The sequence below is a fragment of the Diadema setosum genome, chromosome 6 (assembly GCF_964275005.1).
Source record: "Diadema setosum chromosome 6, eeDiaSeto1, whole genome shotgun sequence".
Lineage (NCBI taxonomy): Eukaryota > Metazoa > Echinodermata > Echinoidea > Diadematoida > Diadematidae > Diadema > Diadema setosum.
The window spans coordinates 8,439,733-8,458,719 of NC_092690.1; positions in this window are offsets into that span (position 1 = coordinate 8,439,733).

Consider the following 18,987-nt stretch of genomic DNA (forward strand, 5'->3'; position numbering starts at 1 on the left):
CAAATCAAAGAGCTTGTTTTGAGCTATTTTTGTGGATTTCTCCCACTTTGTTGCGAGTCAGTATCACGACTAAATATTGATACAAGGTCTATGTAGACTCTCTGCGGTGTTTTCTTTCGCGGGAATGTATTACCCCGGACGTAAAGCGGTTGACCAAATGGCAGCAACCCCCATAACCTGAGCCAGACGTCATGTTTTTACGAATGGTTTGTGTGGCTACTTTGTTTCTCCTCTCATTTCGGTGAGTGTTTATTCTGAGCAGGCTGAGGAATTCACAGCAGGAGTTTTGATGAGATGAATGAGGATTTTAGAGGTTGCTGCCCTGTTATTACAAGCTTTTGGAATTTCCCCAATTTTCCTCTTTTTTTATTTTTAAGACCACATTTCAAATCGGAATTCCACATTTTAGCACAAACTACAAAAGCATTTATCATTGATAAGTCGCACTGTGGATCTGAAGTGTAGTTGTTATTCCTTTGACTGCGTAGGGCATTTTTTTATTGTCCCCAGATAAGGCATCCTCTTGACCATTTTCTTGTTATTAGCAGCATCAGTTAAACATTGATAACTGCAAATTCCCCTTCCTTCCCCCCCCCCCTTTTTTTTTCTGGCATGAGGTTTGTAGTCATAAATGGGCTCCAAATCCTGATGTCCGTGGTTCAAGTCCCCTTGGCAGCAGCAATCTTGCCGCCAGATAAGGCACCTCATCCACATCCCAGGGGGCTTTTAACTGTCAGTTCATGAGAGCTATCTTGTAAGCGGTTAAACTACTTCCGTAGTGTTGATGTAAAATAAATGCAACCAAACAAAACTAAAAGGTGAAGTTTATCTAGTGTATCATTGTTTATGATATGACATAATATTTTGTTTCAGTATTATTTATGGCTAATTATCCTTCCTTTTGTTCTCTCTTATTTCCTTCTATGTTGTGCATCTCATCAAATTGGCAACATCAATCGCATTGTCATGGCAACATACAGGTAAGTCTGTGATGCTAGCGAAGCTTACACTCCAATATCCATACTCTGCCATCCCATTGCTTCCTTATTTAACATAAGGGTCACAGGTTCAAAAACCATTAAAAAAAAATAAAAATATTAAAAAGTCTTGTAACATTCAGCAAAATCATCTTCAATCAGTCATTACAAGATTTATATCAGTATAAGTGTTTAAAAGATGTGGGTCAAGGATATGTTCATTGTGTCTTTGTTGTTAAGATATTGATTTTTAGGGTTAGAGTGTATGTTTGCTGTGTGTTTGTTTCAAAATAGGCAAACGAGAATGTTGGTCACACTTTGTTTGCTACAGTGCTGGGAGCATTCCAACAAAATGGTGGAAACGTTTCTTTTAGACACCCATGATAGCCATCTCAACAACAACAACAACAACAAAAATGTTTGGTAGTTGTCCGCAGGAATCTAAAGTACACCATTCCAGCACTCATTCTGATGGACATTTAATGGTATTCCAGGTAGATGCCTTTTACAGTGAACCCATCAAAGACAATTTGATATGACAGGCACACACTGACAAAAGTGCACACCTGTAACCCCGTGGACTCCACGAAGTAGGAGTAAATGGTCCTTACTGGGGTTCAGCTTTGTCCCTATCCTTCCCCTATGTAGCAGGAGGAGGTTTAAGAGGAAGTAGAATGTTCAAGTCTGACTTAAAAAAAAAAGACAACAAAATCAGACAGACAAGACAATGGAAGTTTCATCAGAGTTGGAAAGAAGATTTTGACGTTATTCGCACATTTAAAATGTTTTCACTGAATTTTGACTATGGCGGCAGCCTCATATGCAAATTAGTGGAATTGATGATGTCATCTAGCTATTCTCGTACTAGTTTATGCCCACTACAGTCATTGGAATAATTTGACTCTCCTTGTTAAAGCCATTGCTTTTAGTCATTGCCACATGGCCAAATTTTGATGTGAATGATACAAGTGTCTTTTCTGTTTGATTTCATGTCAAAAAGAGTATATTTGATCAGGATTTGCGTGCAAGTCGGTGGAAGATTTGTAATCTACTGGTATCATCACCTTTCTCTATCTAATTTGCACATGTGGTTACAACTAGAATGTCAATTTGTGAAAACATGGGACACCTTGAAATTTCACAACTTGCTTATTCCAAAGTCCAACTGTTATGAAACCGCTATCATTCTGTTTGTCAGACTTGGCACAATTTATCGAAGCCAGCTTGAAGATGGCGTTGAATTGCACTTTACTCTAAGTACCTGTTACAAAAGTATGGAGGAGATTTCTTCTTTGTGGCTTGTTTGCGTTGCAACTTATCAGCGGACACGACCAGATGTAGTGTTGCTCCGTACTCTGACGACGAGTCCACCATTAGCGGAAGTGCCTAACTGCACATATGATCGGACAGAACTTATCACTAAATGACATTGCCACTTGCTGATGTGCGTGTTTTTTCTTGGGGGGGGGGGGGAGGAGGCGAGGATGGGGTTTAGTCACCTGCAACTTGGTGCTTAGACATACTCTCACTCTTTGTCTGTTGTGAAAGACGCTCGTGCCTATTTTTCTCTCCTTTCGTAAATCGGGAACATGGTGACACAACTGCCACTATTCGGGACAAGAGTGTTCATTGTATCACCTCGACAACACATCGCTTTCCATCTGTTTTGACTATTTTTTTTTTTTTAGTTTGTGGTCAAAACAAACGAGGAATTTTGACGTGGACAGGATGGGTTCTTATTTTTCTTGTGGTGACAGAAGTGGAAAAAAAGGGGGGATGAAATATAAGAATATTCCCAAATTAGGACATCCTCTTGCAGTTTGCATGGAGAAGGAGGGTAATGGAAGAAAACGCACTCTGACAAGATTTTTAAGTCTTGAAATCATCACTTTCCTCCGTCCACAACGAACGTATTCTGGTGATTGCTCTAACGACTTCAGCATCTTCCAGATTGTCCGCCAGCTGTGATAGACAGTTAGCGCATTGTTGCCCGGCCAGAACTGTCATCGGAAAATCGGAGAAATCGAGCCCAACCAAGGAAAGATTGTTGTCTGTCACGCACAGAAGTCAAAAAGTGAAACAAACAAACAAACAAGCAAACACAAACTCCTTTTGGAGAAAGCGATATGATACTGGGAAAAACTGACAGGTCATCTGAGGCGTTGCATGGTTTTTCCAGTGAAACTAGCTTTTTAATCTTCACCGTGAATCATGCACTCCTAGAAGAAATTGAAAGCAACAGACTGACGGACAAACAGAGTCACGCTGTTGGAGAACTGACTTTATATTTTAGTATTAGATTTCTAGTGGCATGAACTTTGTCTTTCTCTTGATCTCTTGCTCTGTTTTTTCTGAACCCCCATTCTCCACTTTGACTCCTTCATTACCAGTGGGAACTGTTGCCTAGTGGATAAGATATGAGTGGTACTTTATACTCGTAGTCTCAGATGTGTTAACTTGGCTCTTGCTACTGCATATACCCATGAAGAAAGGAAAGAAATAAATCAGTCATATGGTTAGTCCTATTTGTTTTGGATCGCTCCATCCCCCCCCCCCCCCCCCCATTGGAAGAGAAATGAAAGAAAAAAATCACAGAGTGGAAGGATAGAATGAATGGGTCATGGTTTACCACAATTACCACCAGGGTATTATTCAACCATATTGAGTACTAAATAGGTATTGTGTGCCCAGACCCTTCGTCGTGGCGATGACATCTCGATGGATGCACTCCCACCTGCTGCACCTGACTTTAGGAACAGTCATTCTTTATTTTAATGGTTGCAACAAGAGAAAAACGATGAACAAGAAGGGAGGATGAAATCAGAAAAGCTTGCTAAAGATTGCCATGATGTGCATCATGAATGAACAAAGGAAAAAAAATCTAGATCAGAGAAATCTGGCCTTTTTTGAGGTAATTTTGTCCTTGGGGTTCAGGGTAAATTTACATGGGAATTATCAGTTAGGGCAAGAAAGGTCCTGAGGTTAGCGGAAGGGGAAAGGGATGATGAAAAGAAATGTGAAATACATGGGAATGTCTCTATGATGTGTTTTGTTCCTCTTGTGTTTTTAACTTATTCTCATATGAATGTTACATGAGGGCATTTGAAAACAATGCGGGAAATTGCTGACACTGCAGGATATGCAAAGATGAAAATGTGCTTCAGTTGGTGCTAATAATTGTAGAGAATAGGGAATGGTGTCTGGTGGTAAGTAGCTGGAAGAAAAGTTGGAAGAGGGATGGAGGAGGAGGGGGGGGGGGTTGTTGCCACACCCTTGGGGAGCAGAACAAGGAGGTCAAAGAGGGAGACGAGATGCTTAGACAAGGAAGAGGTCCTTGAGGTCAAAAGTGCCCGGCTACTTTTGGACCGAAACATGAGCCGTTTTAAGAGGTCAATTGACGGATAATCAATTATTTCAAGACGGCGATTGTGTGTTTTGTTCCTCCACCCGTTTCACTTTTCTTTACAATGTTCTGTAAGTCTAACCGAACAAAAGGAGAGCGGCGGCGGCAGCGGCGCTCCAGCGGTCTCCCATTGACTCCACTTGGGCGCACCCTGAAGTGTTCCTTGCACTTCATCATCATCGTCCTCCTAACTACCAACACCTCCAACACCATCACCACCACTACCAATACCAAATATGACATCCCCCCCCCCTTCCCAATCAAGTGCCACGCCCTCAAATTAAATCATCTTCCGAGTCGTGCACGTCCCTCTGAGCGAGCTCCCCGGCGATTAAGGCAATGGGATGGAATTATGCCACTTTCAGATTTTGCGAGTGATTCATGCTTCAGCTTTTTGTTTTATGTGGATTTTCTTTTTTCTTTTGAAGGGGGGATGAATTGTTTTTATGCCCCGCCTTTCATGGGAAAGTATAAAACAATAAAAGAAGGTGCAGTGCCCCTTGTGTTCAAGGTGGACCTCACATGTAGCAGAGTTTTACATGATTCGCCCATAAGCAGTGGCATCACATTTCTTACCTGAAACGAGGACGCCAAGATTTGGTTTCGAGATGGTGCAGGCGCCAGTCGGCCGCCAGTCGAGCATTTCCACGACGTACGATGAGGCAATAATTAACTGTTTGAACTTCAGCTTAATCTACGCTGCAGTCGGTGCGTTATCTTGTGTCGCATGTAAATGGCTGCCGTAGGAGGAGAAATTTGAGAAAGACATGAAGTCCCACAGTACCCTTGAGCATTGATTATCAATTAGCACATAAATTGTCACTGATGATAAGAAAAAACTAAACAAAGTTTTGATCAAGTTTCTTTCAGATTTAGATGTCAACAATCAAACTCTATCAGGCTGATGAATTTTGGCTCGAACTTCAGATGCTGAGAAGAAAACTTGACATCTTGCAAGAATCTTACCTGATTCCCATCGATAATGCAATCGGGGTTATCTCCAAAGAGAGTTGTTTTGAAACAGTTCTTCTTCCGGATGTTTTTACGGAAAGGTAACTGCTACTCGCAATTATGTCAGATTTATGACGCTACCCGAACTTGGATCAATCAATCCCAGATGTCCTTCAAAAATCTGGGATTTTTGCTGAAAATAGTGAAATCTTTGATAGTATAATGTCGGTGTTACATAGATTTGATATCCTTTTTTCTCTCACAGCAATCTCTTGAAGTAGATAAAACAATGTCATTGTACATAATACATAACAACACTTTATATCCCAAGGGACCATCACACTGTAGTAAGAGGCCGTTGCAGGCTGAATTGAGCAATTGAGAATACTTTTATATTTTTATTGGCTCATTATTCTCTACAGTTAAAGAATATGATGTTTCAGAAGGAAATTGTTGTTTAGCCATGAGTTAAAGTTAATATTTTTTTCCAATATTGTTATTGCTGTAAATTCTAAACAAACATGGAAGTGGACAAAAATAAACTTGTTAAGGGAGGAGATAATAGTTCAGTGATTTATTGTGAAAGGGGAGTAAAGCACTTTAAGCATTTTGAGGTAGTCTACATCCACCAGACATTACTTTGTCATGACATGAAAGGTATACACATAGCTTACACTGAATGTATTCTTTGGCGTACTACTGTCTTGTAAGATGTGAGGTTATTGTGTAAGCCTATATGCTTTTTTTAATCTTTAGTGGTATTTGTCTCAGAAGGGGCATATCATAATAGGAAATCGTTTATTTTGTTATATATAATAGTTGCATTAAAAGCTTTATTATGCATTTGCGATATCAGATGATGTAACAGAGCCTGTCAAATGTACTGGTACCGTCTGAAAACTTATTTTTGGAAGTTCACATAACAAAATGTTAGACTGAACGGTTGCAAAGCACATAAAATACCATAGAAATTTGATTGTATATAAATGTTTGTATATAGGCCTATGTACTTCAACATTTTGAAGTAATGTTTTTTGTTTACAGAGCATCATGCATTTTGATGAGCTGGGGTTTAGCCTAGTGATGTTAAATCTATAAGTTACCATTTGCAGATAAAACAAAATTCAAGTTTTGTTTTTCAAAATAGTTCTAAAACATGAGTCAGGGGTGGAAGCAACCAATGTAAAGATGTTAATCAGTATAATCAATTCTAAGTATCATGAAATATACAAAATGTGAACAATAGTTATAACAAAATTGTTTCTATGATAAACCTTTTACAGTTATGGTTTATTGAGAAAAATAGTTATATCTCCTTATATTTTAGGCTTCATTGCAAATTTTTTATATGATAGGATGTTTTGTGATACAACTGACCTACGCATATGCATCAAATATGAGAACTCAGGCATTTTATTTTTAATCACTGTTCCCAATTGTAAGCAATACCATGAAATGAATGAAATCTAATTGACAGTTTCCCTTGCATCAAGCCTTTAATTGAGTCTGTTTTAAGAGACTAGCTAGCTTACCTTCACCCCACCTTTGCACATTATCAAACCTGGGCACACACACATATTGTACATGGAATGTGTCTTGCCATAAAGCTGACAGCATTAAATGGCCGTGGCCATAAATTTGGCACATATTCCCCCTGTTGCTGACCTTATCCTGGTTTTACCTGCTTTTTTTTAATAGCTCTTACAGTCCAGTAAAAATTCCCAAACAGCTTTATAGTGTGGGAACCCTCTGAGTACAGGAGTCTTTCTTGTAACTTTCGGCATTGTGACAGCATTAAAACTTACCATTGATGGCCAATTTTAGTGCTAGCCTAGGCTACAGAATTCCTCCACTTTCAACCATTGACCCTGTTCGTCACCCTCTGCACGAGTCTTGAGACGAGACTAGTCTACCCATGGATCACTGCATGTTGGATGTATCAAGGGTGTTGTTCACAGATAATAGGTTTAATTAATGGTGATGACGGTACGATGAAACTCCTTGTAGTCTGGATGGCAAGCTAATATAGTTGATTAAAATATAATTTTTCTCTCGTACATACCGCCAAGGCATGCTGGGAATGGCTAAATACTATCGTCCATGACATGGAAGCCAGATTATTTTCCTGATCGTGAATATGGTATTATGCTATAAAATGTTTGTTTGTTTTGTTTTGTTTTTAAATCAAGGTCTAATTATATTGATTTTGAACCAACATGAAAGAGGGTTCAGCCTCATTTTTTTCCTCTTTTTTTTTTGTCTTTTACAAATGCGACTGCCTCGTGATAGACAGGGAGTATTGATACGATAGACTTTTTTCAACAACATATTTCTCTTTGTGAAAAACTTGTTTTCTCAGGTAATTTGTTATGTTTTTTATCTATTCACATATAATTTAGGAAATTTTGACATTTTTATTGGTCTTTGAGTTGTTTTCTTAAAAGAGGTGTAGAAAATCATATGAGAAGGTGAATTTAGATATTGAAGATTTAACCCTTTCAAAACCAGGACTTTAAACAAAGCTGACACCTTATCATATTTTTTTGTCATGTGTATTGACAGAATTAGTTTCTTCCATTCAAAATGTATAAATGTTCTAAGGCATTTGTATTTTGATATTTGTAGATGTTATGTTTTGATATGGAAATAAATGAATGAATGAATGAATGAAAGACGGCCATTAGTTAAGATAGATTTTTCTACAGAGTCATTCAGTGAAAAATTACAAAATATTTTCCCTCTCCTATTATAATAGCCAATGTTCTTGCTTGAAATGCAGTTATGGGAGATTGTATCAGGTGGGTTTCTATTCTGAATGCCTTTTTCTTGTCTTACAAGACTAAACTATATATATATATATATATATATATATATATATATATATATATATAAATATATATATATACATATGTTTTGCTTTAAAAAAAAAATCCTGTCACTTTTTAAAGGAAAAGCAAGGAACATAGAGACTTTGGAGCACAGATTGTGAAGATTCTATTGCCGCAAGAAATTATGAATGCGCGTTGTTTCTGACGTAGCTCGGATCTGATTCGATTCCCCCGTAATTGACTCATTTCGTTACTTGCCTCTTCTACTTAGATAATCTCTCCATTAGATCTCTGAAAGCCACGTCTTTGCAAAGAGAGAGAGTAAAAAATTATTGCCACGATGAAAAGGCTCTTAAAGGGCCCTTTCCGTTGTTTCTCTTAGAGAATTTAGATATTGAAGATTTAACCCTTTCAAAACCAGGACTTTAAACAAAGCTGACACCTTATCATATTTTTTTTGGTCATGTGTATTGACAGAATAAGTTCCCTCCTGGCCGATTCTTTAAAGACATTCTGCCACAAGTTCACTTGGCAATATTTTCTTTCAGCAATATAGGCTCATCTAAGTGTGTTGTCTGATTATTGGAGATTCTATTTGCGCAAATGCATTTCACCAAGAAGTATCATACATACACACACTGTTATGCAGTAAGACATAGGCCCTACAGAATTAGAATGAAATTTCATGTGCAACAATCAGTTTGTGTCGAATGTGCTGTTAAACAAAATGTCTTGTTTTATGTCGACAGTAAATGATCAGCACTGTATTGATGACTATTTCAGCTATTTGAAATTTTGATGGGTTACTGTATCCCACTTCGTGACCTTTATCCTTGTGTCAGTTGGATGCAGTTTTGAAAATTATTTCTCGCCCGTTGGTAGCATAATGTCTCTCTGGGTAAAATCTATCTGTGGGTGGAACTTCCTGGCATAATTGATATCATCATAGGGTTATCACCGGCATCATCATCACCAATATTGCTTTCAACATCATTTTTGTCTCTGTCATCACTACCTCTGTGACATTGTTAACACCATCATCATCATCATTATCATCATCATCATCATCACCAATGCTAATACCTCTTCAGTAGGATTACCACCACCACTATCATCATTATCACCACCAGTACTGCCTTCAACATCATATTTGCCACCATCACCATCATCAATACCTTGTGAGCATCACTAACACCACCATCATCAATACCTTTTCAGCATCACCAACGCTACCATCATCATCACCATCGCCATCAATATTCCCTTCAGCATAATTTTTGTCACCATCATCACTACCTCTTTAGCATTGCTAACGCCACCACCATCATCGTCACCACCATCATCACCAATACTGCCTTCAACATCATATTTGTTACCATCACCATCATCACTATGTGTTCAGCATCGTTAATACCACCATCATCATCAGTAATACTGCCTTCAACATCATATTTGTTCCCATCATCACTACCTCTTCAGCATTGTTAAAGCCACCACCACCATCATCATCATCATCATCATTATCACCAATGCCAATACCTCTTCAGCAGCAATACCACCACCACCAGTACTGCTTTCAACACCATATTTGTCACCATCATCAATACCTTTTCAGGATCACTAATGCCACCATCATCATCATCACCATCAGTATTCACTTCAACGTCATATTTGCCATCATCTCATCACAACCTTTTTTCTTTAGTCTCGTTACCACCATCATCATCAACAGCAGCAATACTTCCTCCAATGTCATCTTTGTCACCATTGCCATCATCTCCATCTCTTCAGCATCATTAACACCACCGTCGTCTGTGGTCATCTTTTCACCAGCAAGATGGTGACAGTCGAGACAATACCAGCTACAATTGTTGTCACCCTCATTATAATCATCGTCAGCATTGTCACGAGAGAACCATCGACCCTCTCCCGGCACCAACATAGATCCCGTCCGCCGCTTCCTCTCTGGAATCCAAGGCAGCATCAGATCATCAGCTTACGGGCACATTGTGTGGTCTTCTTTCTCCCCCCCTAATTGGTGTGGATGCTCCAAGATCACATCTTTAGCATCTCCAATGTAGGTCTCTTAATTCGATTACCCCGCATCGCTCTGCCAGACATTATCGCGCGGCTGGGTGTTGTCGTTTGGTAGAGCATGCACATACTCTCCTTCTCTCTGTGCTTCGTAGCAGTCCGAAAATGAGAAAGGTCAAATATTAGAAGAGATTGCGTAAGGCACCCCTGTGCACATCCATCTAGAGCCATCCACGGCTGGGTGAAGGTGAAACTAGACTGAAGTGAAGTGACAGCCACTCTGTGCTGACAGTAGGAAGTGTCATAAAATCAGACAACCAGAGGAGTGGAAGAGTGGTTACACACGGTCAAAAATTCGTCATTTGAATGATGATTCCAGTGAAAAATAATTCTAATGATGAATTTTTAGCACGTGTGGAAGCAAATTAGAGTCACGAATGCTAATCACAATCATGAATTCAAATTCTAGTCCGGAGGTGAATTCCAGTGAAGTTTCACTCAAATTACGGTGCAAAATTTGCGTGTGTAATGCTTGACCTCCAAAACATCTTTTGAGGGGCGGAGCTTACGTGACCTTTCAAGCACTTCCGTAGATAATACGCGCTATAGAACCTCATTGTTTTGATTGACAAGTCACCAAGGATTACGTAACGCCTTCGCTCGAGAATTCAAATTCTAATCACAGTTTTCGAGCGAGCGTGTATAAGGTCCGATAATTCTAAAGACGAATTGCAATCATCATTACAATGATGATTCAAGTTACGAATTTTCTCTTGTGTGTAACCGATCGAAGTTACACCAAAATGGGAAAAGCTACTGTAAAACACAATATTTTCGCATCATGAAATTTTTGCGAATTGGAGCAGTTGGCCTTTTTTGTCTTTTTTTTCGCGGCATGAATTTTTTACCAGTTGCCTCTAATATTCAATGCGTGTAGTGTAGATAAGAACTTTCACATGCATTTTAATTTTGCGAATCTTGGCACTCATAAAATTTGTGAAATTAAAATGCACGCAAACATTCCTTGTTTTACAATTTACAGCTCTGAAGTTTGTATGTTTAAAAGTGGCAAATTGAGTTTCTGCCACATGTGCAAGAATGTGTAGGCCTATATATTGTGTAGGGTGTTGTTGTTGTTGGTGTTTTTTTTTTGGTTTGTTTTGTTTCTTCTAAAAAAATGGCTTTCTCCAGATTGGCATCAAGTTTGAAACATTAATTAGCTATTTTCACAGGAATAATAGAACCAATCAAAGAAAACAAAATCATTTGATATTGCAGAAACAGTTGAAATAGATAGAAAATTCAGTAAATAAAGAACCAGTGCAGTGGCAAAAAAAAGAAAAAAAAAGTGAGTGAATTGTGAATATTGTAATTCCTCTCTTAAAGTGTTTACCATTTCTTTTGCTAGTTCAGTTGTATCAGTCAGGTGACAGAGCCCCCCATGTTTACGTTTCTGAACTCTTCATCTCTGTAACAGACTTTTTTTTTTTTTTTTTTTGACGGAAACATCTTGTAAGTGTGCCAGGACCAGATCATACCCTCATCTTGTGACCAAATAAGGAAGCAAATTTGATCTTCTCCCCTAGAAAATCGTGGCGCTTAAATGCCCAAGAAAAAGTGCGCGAGCCGCGCCGTGCCCGTAGACAATCGGGTCAGATAATACCAGTCACTTCCAAGATATCTGCTGAAATCATTCAGCGCCCGTGTCGCCCGACAAGCGGTTTGTAGTCGAGTACAAATCTCCCCTTGTTCAGTCTGTCAGCAGTGACAGAGTTTTGAACCTCCCACTTTCTCCTTATGGTAGCCTTCTTCCAGGCTCATAGTTGTCTTTTTCCCCTCGCCAGTTTCACTTAAATCATAGTAGCTCCATCATGTTGTACCCTTTCAGCATCTTGATATATCAGTGGATTGTGCATTGGGCAAGTATACCCTCGGTCTGGTATTGTAAGCCCTTCAATCAAGTGTAGCTTCTTTTCAAGACTGCAGGAAATGTTTTACTGATATGACATGCTGTTTGGGAAAGAGGCCCAAAAGCATAGAATGAGGCTAAAACACCAGCAACGCTGGAGCCAGAAACCCTCATAAGAAACAGGCATACTCATTCCAATATACCAGTATATACACCTGGTTCAGTAATGTTTAGGGGGGAAAGGGGGAAAAAAACACTTTTAGGAGCGATTAACCTGTTTTGTCAAGTTTGGCAGGCGCGTGTTCAAGGTTATCTGTTTATTAGATTTAGAGCATTTCCCTTTTCTGTCTCTCCCCAAACTCTACTATCAAAAATTGACAGAAAAATCAAATATTATATAATTCAATGCAATACAATTCATGTTTTATTATGCTCTTCACGTAAGACTCGCAGCAGTTAGGAAAAAAAAAAATGAACATTTAAAAACAAAATTCAGAATGATAAATGAAAAAAAAAAAGCTCCATGATGTTCAGATGATAGTTAGGGAGGAGAAAAAAAAGGGAGAAAAAAAATAGATGTTTGAGGAGAACGAAAGAGAGATGCGGACCACCAGACACGACCGGACGAGATATAGGACAAGATATTCAGAGCGGGAGATATAGAATGACGAATCGAGTTTGCCCAAAGCAGGTCACATGTCTGCGCTATCTGCACCCCTCTCTCGAGTTTTCACTCTTAACTGTTCTGGTCTTCTTTTTGTCATTATTCTCAGGCTCATATGGAATGGGATCCTTTTGGTATAGAATTAAATGGATGGTATGATTTTGGTACAGATGGGGCTTCAAGTTTCCAACTTTCTTTGTGAGATAGTGAGAATCCTCTTATGAAATATAAAAGAGCATACAATTCTAAGAGGAAATCCAAGTTTATTTGAAGAAAATTGGTTTTGAAATGGCTGAGATATCCAAAAACAAGGAGGTCCCAATAAAAGGAGATCCACCTATTATCAGGATCACTTTGTTTTGAGTTGTTTTAGGATATCTGTGCAATTTCAAAACTAATTTTCGTCAAAGAAACTTTGAATTCCTCCTAGAATTGTATGCTCTTTCATATTTCTTGAGAGGTTTCTAATCATCTCGCAAAAAGTTAAAATCTGAATTCCCCATTCCAATCAAATAAATACCACCATCTTCTTGAAGCCCCTTTTTTCGCAAAACAAAGACTTGTGGCAGTCGAGAATGAAATGATTAGATTATGTATTACCTCTTAGAAAAAAAAATAGGCAAGCAAACTTATTTCACTGTCAACCATTCAAAACAGACTTTCACAGTTTCTTTGAAATGTTGGGCATTCTTGGAGAATGCAGAGTTGCGAAATATGACCTCTGAATGGTAAAATCATATATTATAAAAATATCAAAGGAGAATCTATTTTTTCATATCCTTAGGATCTGGCTCATATATCCATGAAGTGAAGTATGCATAGTAAAGACACAGCATTTTATTTACTTTCCTATTGCAGTTTTTGCCTGAAAATGTAGACCCAGTATTTTGTGAGAGCTGGGCGATGTCACAGGCATTAGGCATAAATAAATGTAAACACTAAAAATAGGCCTACACCATTCTTTATTGACCAGTAGTAGCCACAACTGCAAAACAACATGGGCTACTTGGACATATTACAACATTTTCTGAAGATGTACAGTTTCGGAAAAAATCTCAGAAGTTGTGTCAAAGAAAAATGACACTTTCATATTTCTACATTGTTACATTCATTTGAAATATGCCATTCAAAAAGAGGAGGTATTAATCACCTTACGCCTATTTTCTATGCAGATACGCATTGATGATATTGAATATGCTCACACAACAATTGATTTCTTCGAACAAGCTCTGACTTCATTATGTAGTCATCTCAAGTACAAACCAGAGATGCAATTTGAAAGTCACAATTTTGCAACTCCGCCATTTCAGGATCTGGAAATCTATTCAAGTCGAACTTCAAAACAAGATTCCATACACACCAGGAGGAAAAGATTACAAGTCTCCTCTTGTTCTTTTATCTAGGCCTCCATAAACTCCTAGCTGTGATTGCAAGTCAACCCCAATCCGCTGTTGTTTTCCAAATACTGCCCGATAATCCATCAAATCCGATCTACCCATCCCATCAGCTTCCTCCTCCGCTCTCCTTCAAATCCTCTTCGCTCAATAAAACTGCCCGGTCTCAACTTTCCTCCAATAAATTCCCGGCTCTCTCCCTTTTTCCTCTCCATCTCCCCCCCCCCCCCCCCCCCACACACACACACACACTTGTCTTCTTTGTTTCTTTCTCTGTTGTTGTTGTGGTTGTTGAAGCCTACATCTCGGTTCAGTTTTGTTTCATAGTCATAATATGTTCAGACATCAAATAGCATGTTGTGCAAGTTGATCATAGCTCAGAACTTACTTAAAAAAATCAAATTCTTGCAGTTACCCATTAAGGGCTTTTTACACTTGTGTTTCTTAACCCCGGACTTTCTCTGACCCAGGACTATCGTTAGTCCCGTACCAATTTTTTCAGCTTTTTACACTCGCCAATTAGTCCCGTACTATCTCTTGTCCGGGGCTAAGGAGAAAACTGACCTTTTTACACTCGTCTTTCTTAGCCCCGGACTTTCCAAACCACATGAATATTCATAATTACGCTGTGTACTGTACACGTACACGCACGCACCGGCAGCACTTGATTACCTCGTTTCTGATTGGTCAGTGAGGGTCGCACTTCGTCTCCGTCGCTTAGCCCAGGATTATTTTTTCGTTCTGTTTACACTCATTTGCTTGGCACCGCAATTGCGGTGCTAGCACCGCAATTGCGGTGCTAACCCCTGCTATTTTGCAGGGCCAGATAGTACCGTACTATCGGTGGGGCTAGCCCACTTTGGCAAAAACGAGTGTAAACAGAAAGTGGGCTAAGGATAGTCCCGTACTATCGGTGGGGCTAAGGCCCCCCCTTAGCCCCACCGATAGTCCGGGGCTAAGCAAAAATTTACAAGTGTAAAAAGCCCTTTATATTTCGCCCCAGTGAAATAATGGTACCAGTCCAACATCAACATATTTGGTCATGCTTGCTCGGTAACAAGTGTTTTAATCCCCTTCCTCCCAATGGTAATAGTACTAAAGGACTCTGCACTTTTCTGGGGTGTCTGTGCACTGTAGTCAATAGCAACCATAGTTCCAGAGATATGCTCCATGGAAATACATTTGTGTTTATATTTTTGCCTTTAAGCAATTTCAATGGGAGACAATATTAAACAGCAGGATGCTGGGGGTATTTAGAAGAAAAGTTCTCCTCTCTGTGCTGGTTTATCTGGAAGAAATATGCCTCTCCTCCTCCTCCTCCTCCTCCTCCTCCCATATCAGGGGGCAGCAATGGTAGTGGTGGTAGCCACTGCGGTGGGGAGGTCCACCGGAGGGAGGGCACGGTAACCGATACCACGCCTGCACTTTTTGGAGGACCGGTCCAAGAAGTGGAGACGTTGTTGAGTCTGGAGAAAATGAGGGAGAAGGGGGAAGAGGAGGAGGAGGCAGAGGAGATGGAAGAAAAAAGCAACCACAACAATAATGTCAAATATCTGGTTCCACGAAGGGTAGAATGGGTTCAACAGTACCAGTGGGAGAGGCAATTGTCCGGGGGAAGAAGAAATGTAGGAGGAAGGGGGTGAGGAGAAAGGGTAGAGGTACTGGTGGAGGGGCAGTAGGAGGATGTTGCCATGGTGATGAAGTAGATAATCTCCGCTTCACCTTCACATATGAGGTGTCATTTCTTGGAAATGGAGTGTTTGCAGAAGATGGCAAACATCCGAGACAAGATGCCGGAATTTGCGCACCATTTCAGACTTTTCCTCATCTAAGACAGAAGCATGACTTTAAAGGTTAGGTGTGCTGCATCCTAAAAAATAAAGAGAAAAGATAACAACATATATTCCTTCATGAAATTTTGAGTCAATTTAGCAAATAGTGCATAAATTTGTACTGCTCTTATTCATCCTAATATGTCCTTTACATAATATTGTTTCTGTCTTTGATCTCACAAGATTCAAAGTTGTTGTTTGTTTGGGTTTTTTTTTGGGGGGGGGGGATTAGGGTTGAAGATAAGGTCACATACATGTGCAAAGTGAGCATGACTGAGGTGAAGTTGACAAGGCCCTGGACTCATAAGAAGGAGGCCCTCAGTTCAATACCCAAAGATGCCAACTGTTACTTTTTGCAGTATTTTGTAATGTGTATGGGGTGACATCTCTCTATTCCCTTTTTGTGCATATGTTTTAAACAGGAAGATCCCCCACCCCCTGATAGTCTAGACTCCTAAATTAAAGGTGCAAAATAACCAAGGAAACTAACAACTTCATACATACACACACACAAACACACCCTAAACTCTATAACAAACAGATACACACAAACGCTGAATTGCATATATGCTACCAAATGATGTTCACAGATCACAAAGACTGGAGCTATCACTGTGTGTAAAGGAGAGTTTCATTCATTGTTTCCAGGGGCACAAGGAGGGGTAGAGCTTAGGTGAATTGGAAATATAGCATGAGCAAGAGAAAGTGGTAGAAAGAAAGATAGAGAGAGAGGTAGAGAACAGTCTATTGTTTAGATAACTTTAAGAAGACATGATTTCTTTTAACCCAAGGATGTTCTCCTTCCCGCCCTCTCCCCTACCACAACCCATTGCTGCCAAAAATCTCTGCTTTGATTGGCCCGATTTGCCATCCTGCCGAGCGAACTTGACAGCAAAAGGGAATCATCAGTTAGCCTCTGGGATGATCTTTACAGTTTTTTCTCACTTTTTTTTTTAATTTGTTAGAATATTAACAGAGACAAGTGGTCAATTTTTTTTCTGTTATGAGGGGAGAGGGTTTTTCCGAGGGAAGTTTTAGCAAGAGCAGATGCATCTAGTAGGGACGGTAGATTGTCTCAGTAGACGTGGTTGCTTTTAATAGGAAGGTATTGCAGGTGTTACACTTTGGCCCTAGGATCACAAGATTTGGTCCCGAAGGAAAGTAAAGGATGATTCATAAACAGTCTCGAAAGGGAAGGAGGGGGGCATTCACACAGCAAGTGAAAGATTGCGACATTTGAGTTGAAAGTTGCCTGACAGCTCTACCAAGCGAAGCCCAACACGATCACCGGAGAACTCATAAAACCCGAGTGTAATTTTTCTGACTTCGAAGTGATGTTTTTGTGACCACAACGCACACTGCAAAAAGAATTGCACCATTTGTCATGTGCCTTCCACTCTATGTTTGAATTCCTTCCAGGTAGTCACAAATAAAAAGGTGCGGCTAGACGCTGAGACTATTCTAGCATCACACCAAAAATTGCATCATAGCAGACTGCTGCTGAGCCAAATCAAAATGAATATGGGAGGGGGCAAAAACTTTGAGCAACATATTTAAAACATCATGACTTTTTGCTGCAGTGTGAATGGAATGCTCAAACACTGCGACTTTTAATGTCATGTCATCTCATGATAAGTGTGGGCCTAAGGGGACATTCACTTTTTTGCTTTTTTTATTCTGTTTGTGTGAATGTGTGTGCTGTTGTAAGGAACAACTTGAAGACACTTTCATTGATGTTTATTTCTGTTTTGACTCCAGATTTTCATTCTAAAACATTAAATATCCCCCTTTTTTTCCCTCGAGGGTAATACAATTCTTATTTCATCTTTATCTCTCTACAGCCCTGTACTCTTCTCTTATATCTTGCAATTTCGTTCAGTTCTTTTTTGTAGTTTTTTATGTCACCCAATCAATTTCATTGTCGGGTTTCGGCTCCGCGACCCTACCGATTCCCCCCGTCTCCCGTTTGTCGTTTCCCCCCTCGCCCATCTCTCCTCATCCGTTACCATTTCTTAATTTCCGCTCCCAAACTGCTCCCTTTCCTGTTCGCGCTTCCTCTTTCACTTCACGTTCTTCCGCTGCATTTAACTTCCCCCCTTTTTTTGGGTTGTTACGATTTCCGAACCCTCCCAACCCATTCATCACCCTCTCTTCTTCCTACCCTCAATTTGTGCTTAAGATTTCCCGTTTATATTTTCATATTTTCACAATTTTCGTGTCACTTTTTTCTCTCTTTCTTGTTAAAAGATCTCATCCCCCTTAATTTTGCAAAGATTTGTCATCAATTATTTGTTTCAATGAATGGTTTTGTATTTTTTTCAAAGCTCTTGTATCATTGATTTGATGATGATGTTTGTTTGGAACCTTTTTTTTTATCAGTAAAAAGTCTCGCTTCTCTGACATAGTCTTTGTTCCAGGCTTCTGCCTTTTTTTCTTGTCTATGTGTCCATTCTCATTATCGCATTTCTGGGCCCCGTTTTTATCAAAAGATATAATCGATCGTAAATTCCCTTACCATACAGCCTGTCATAGACTTATGATAGAAATCAACTATATCATCAATAAAACAAGGCCCTGGTGAATGCAGCCAGTATGACAATCGAAATGTTGCTGTAGATATAATGATGAATATTCATTTTACAAAAATTGTAAAGAAGTTCTTGTTCTTTTTATGATGAATGAAAATTGAACTTTTGTGTATTTCCAATCATGCACACTCCCAAAATCACGACAAATATTAATGCTAATTTGGCAAAGACTGTGTTTAAATGACTGAATGTTTGAGCAATTTTCCTCAAACTTTCCTGATGTATTCTACTTATATTGCTGCATTTGCTCAATCCACATGTATATTTGGATAAAACCCCCTTTTTGTGTTTTCCTTTTGTGTGTGTTTTTTTTTTCTGCAAAAGAAGTTGTGGAGGCTCCTTAAAGTCTGCTGAAATGAAAACATTTAATCTCTGGCGTATAAAGTTTGCCCAGTGGCCGTGAAGTG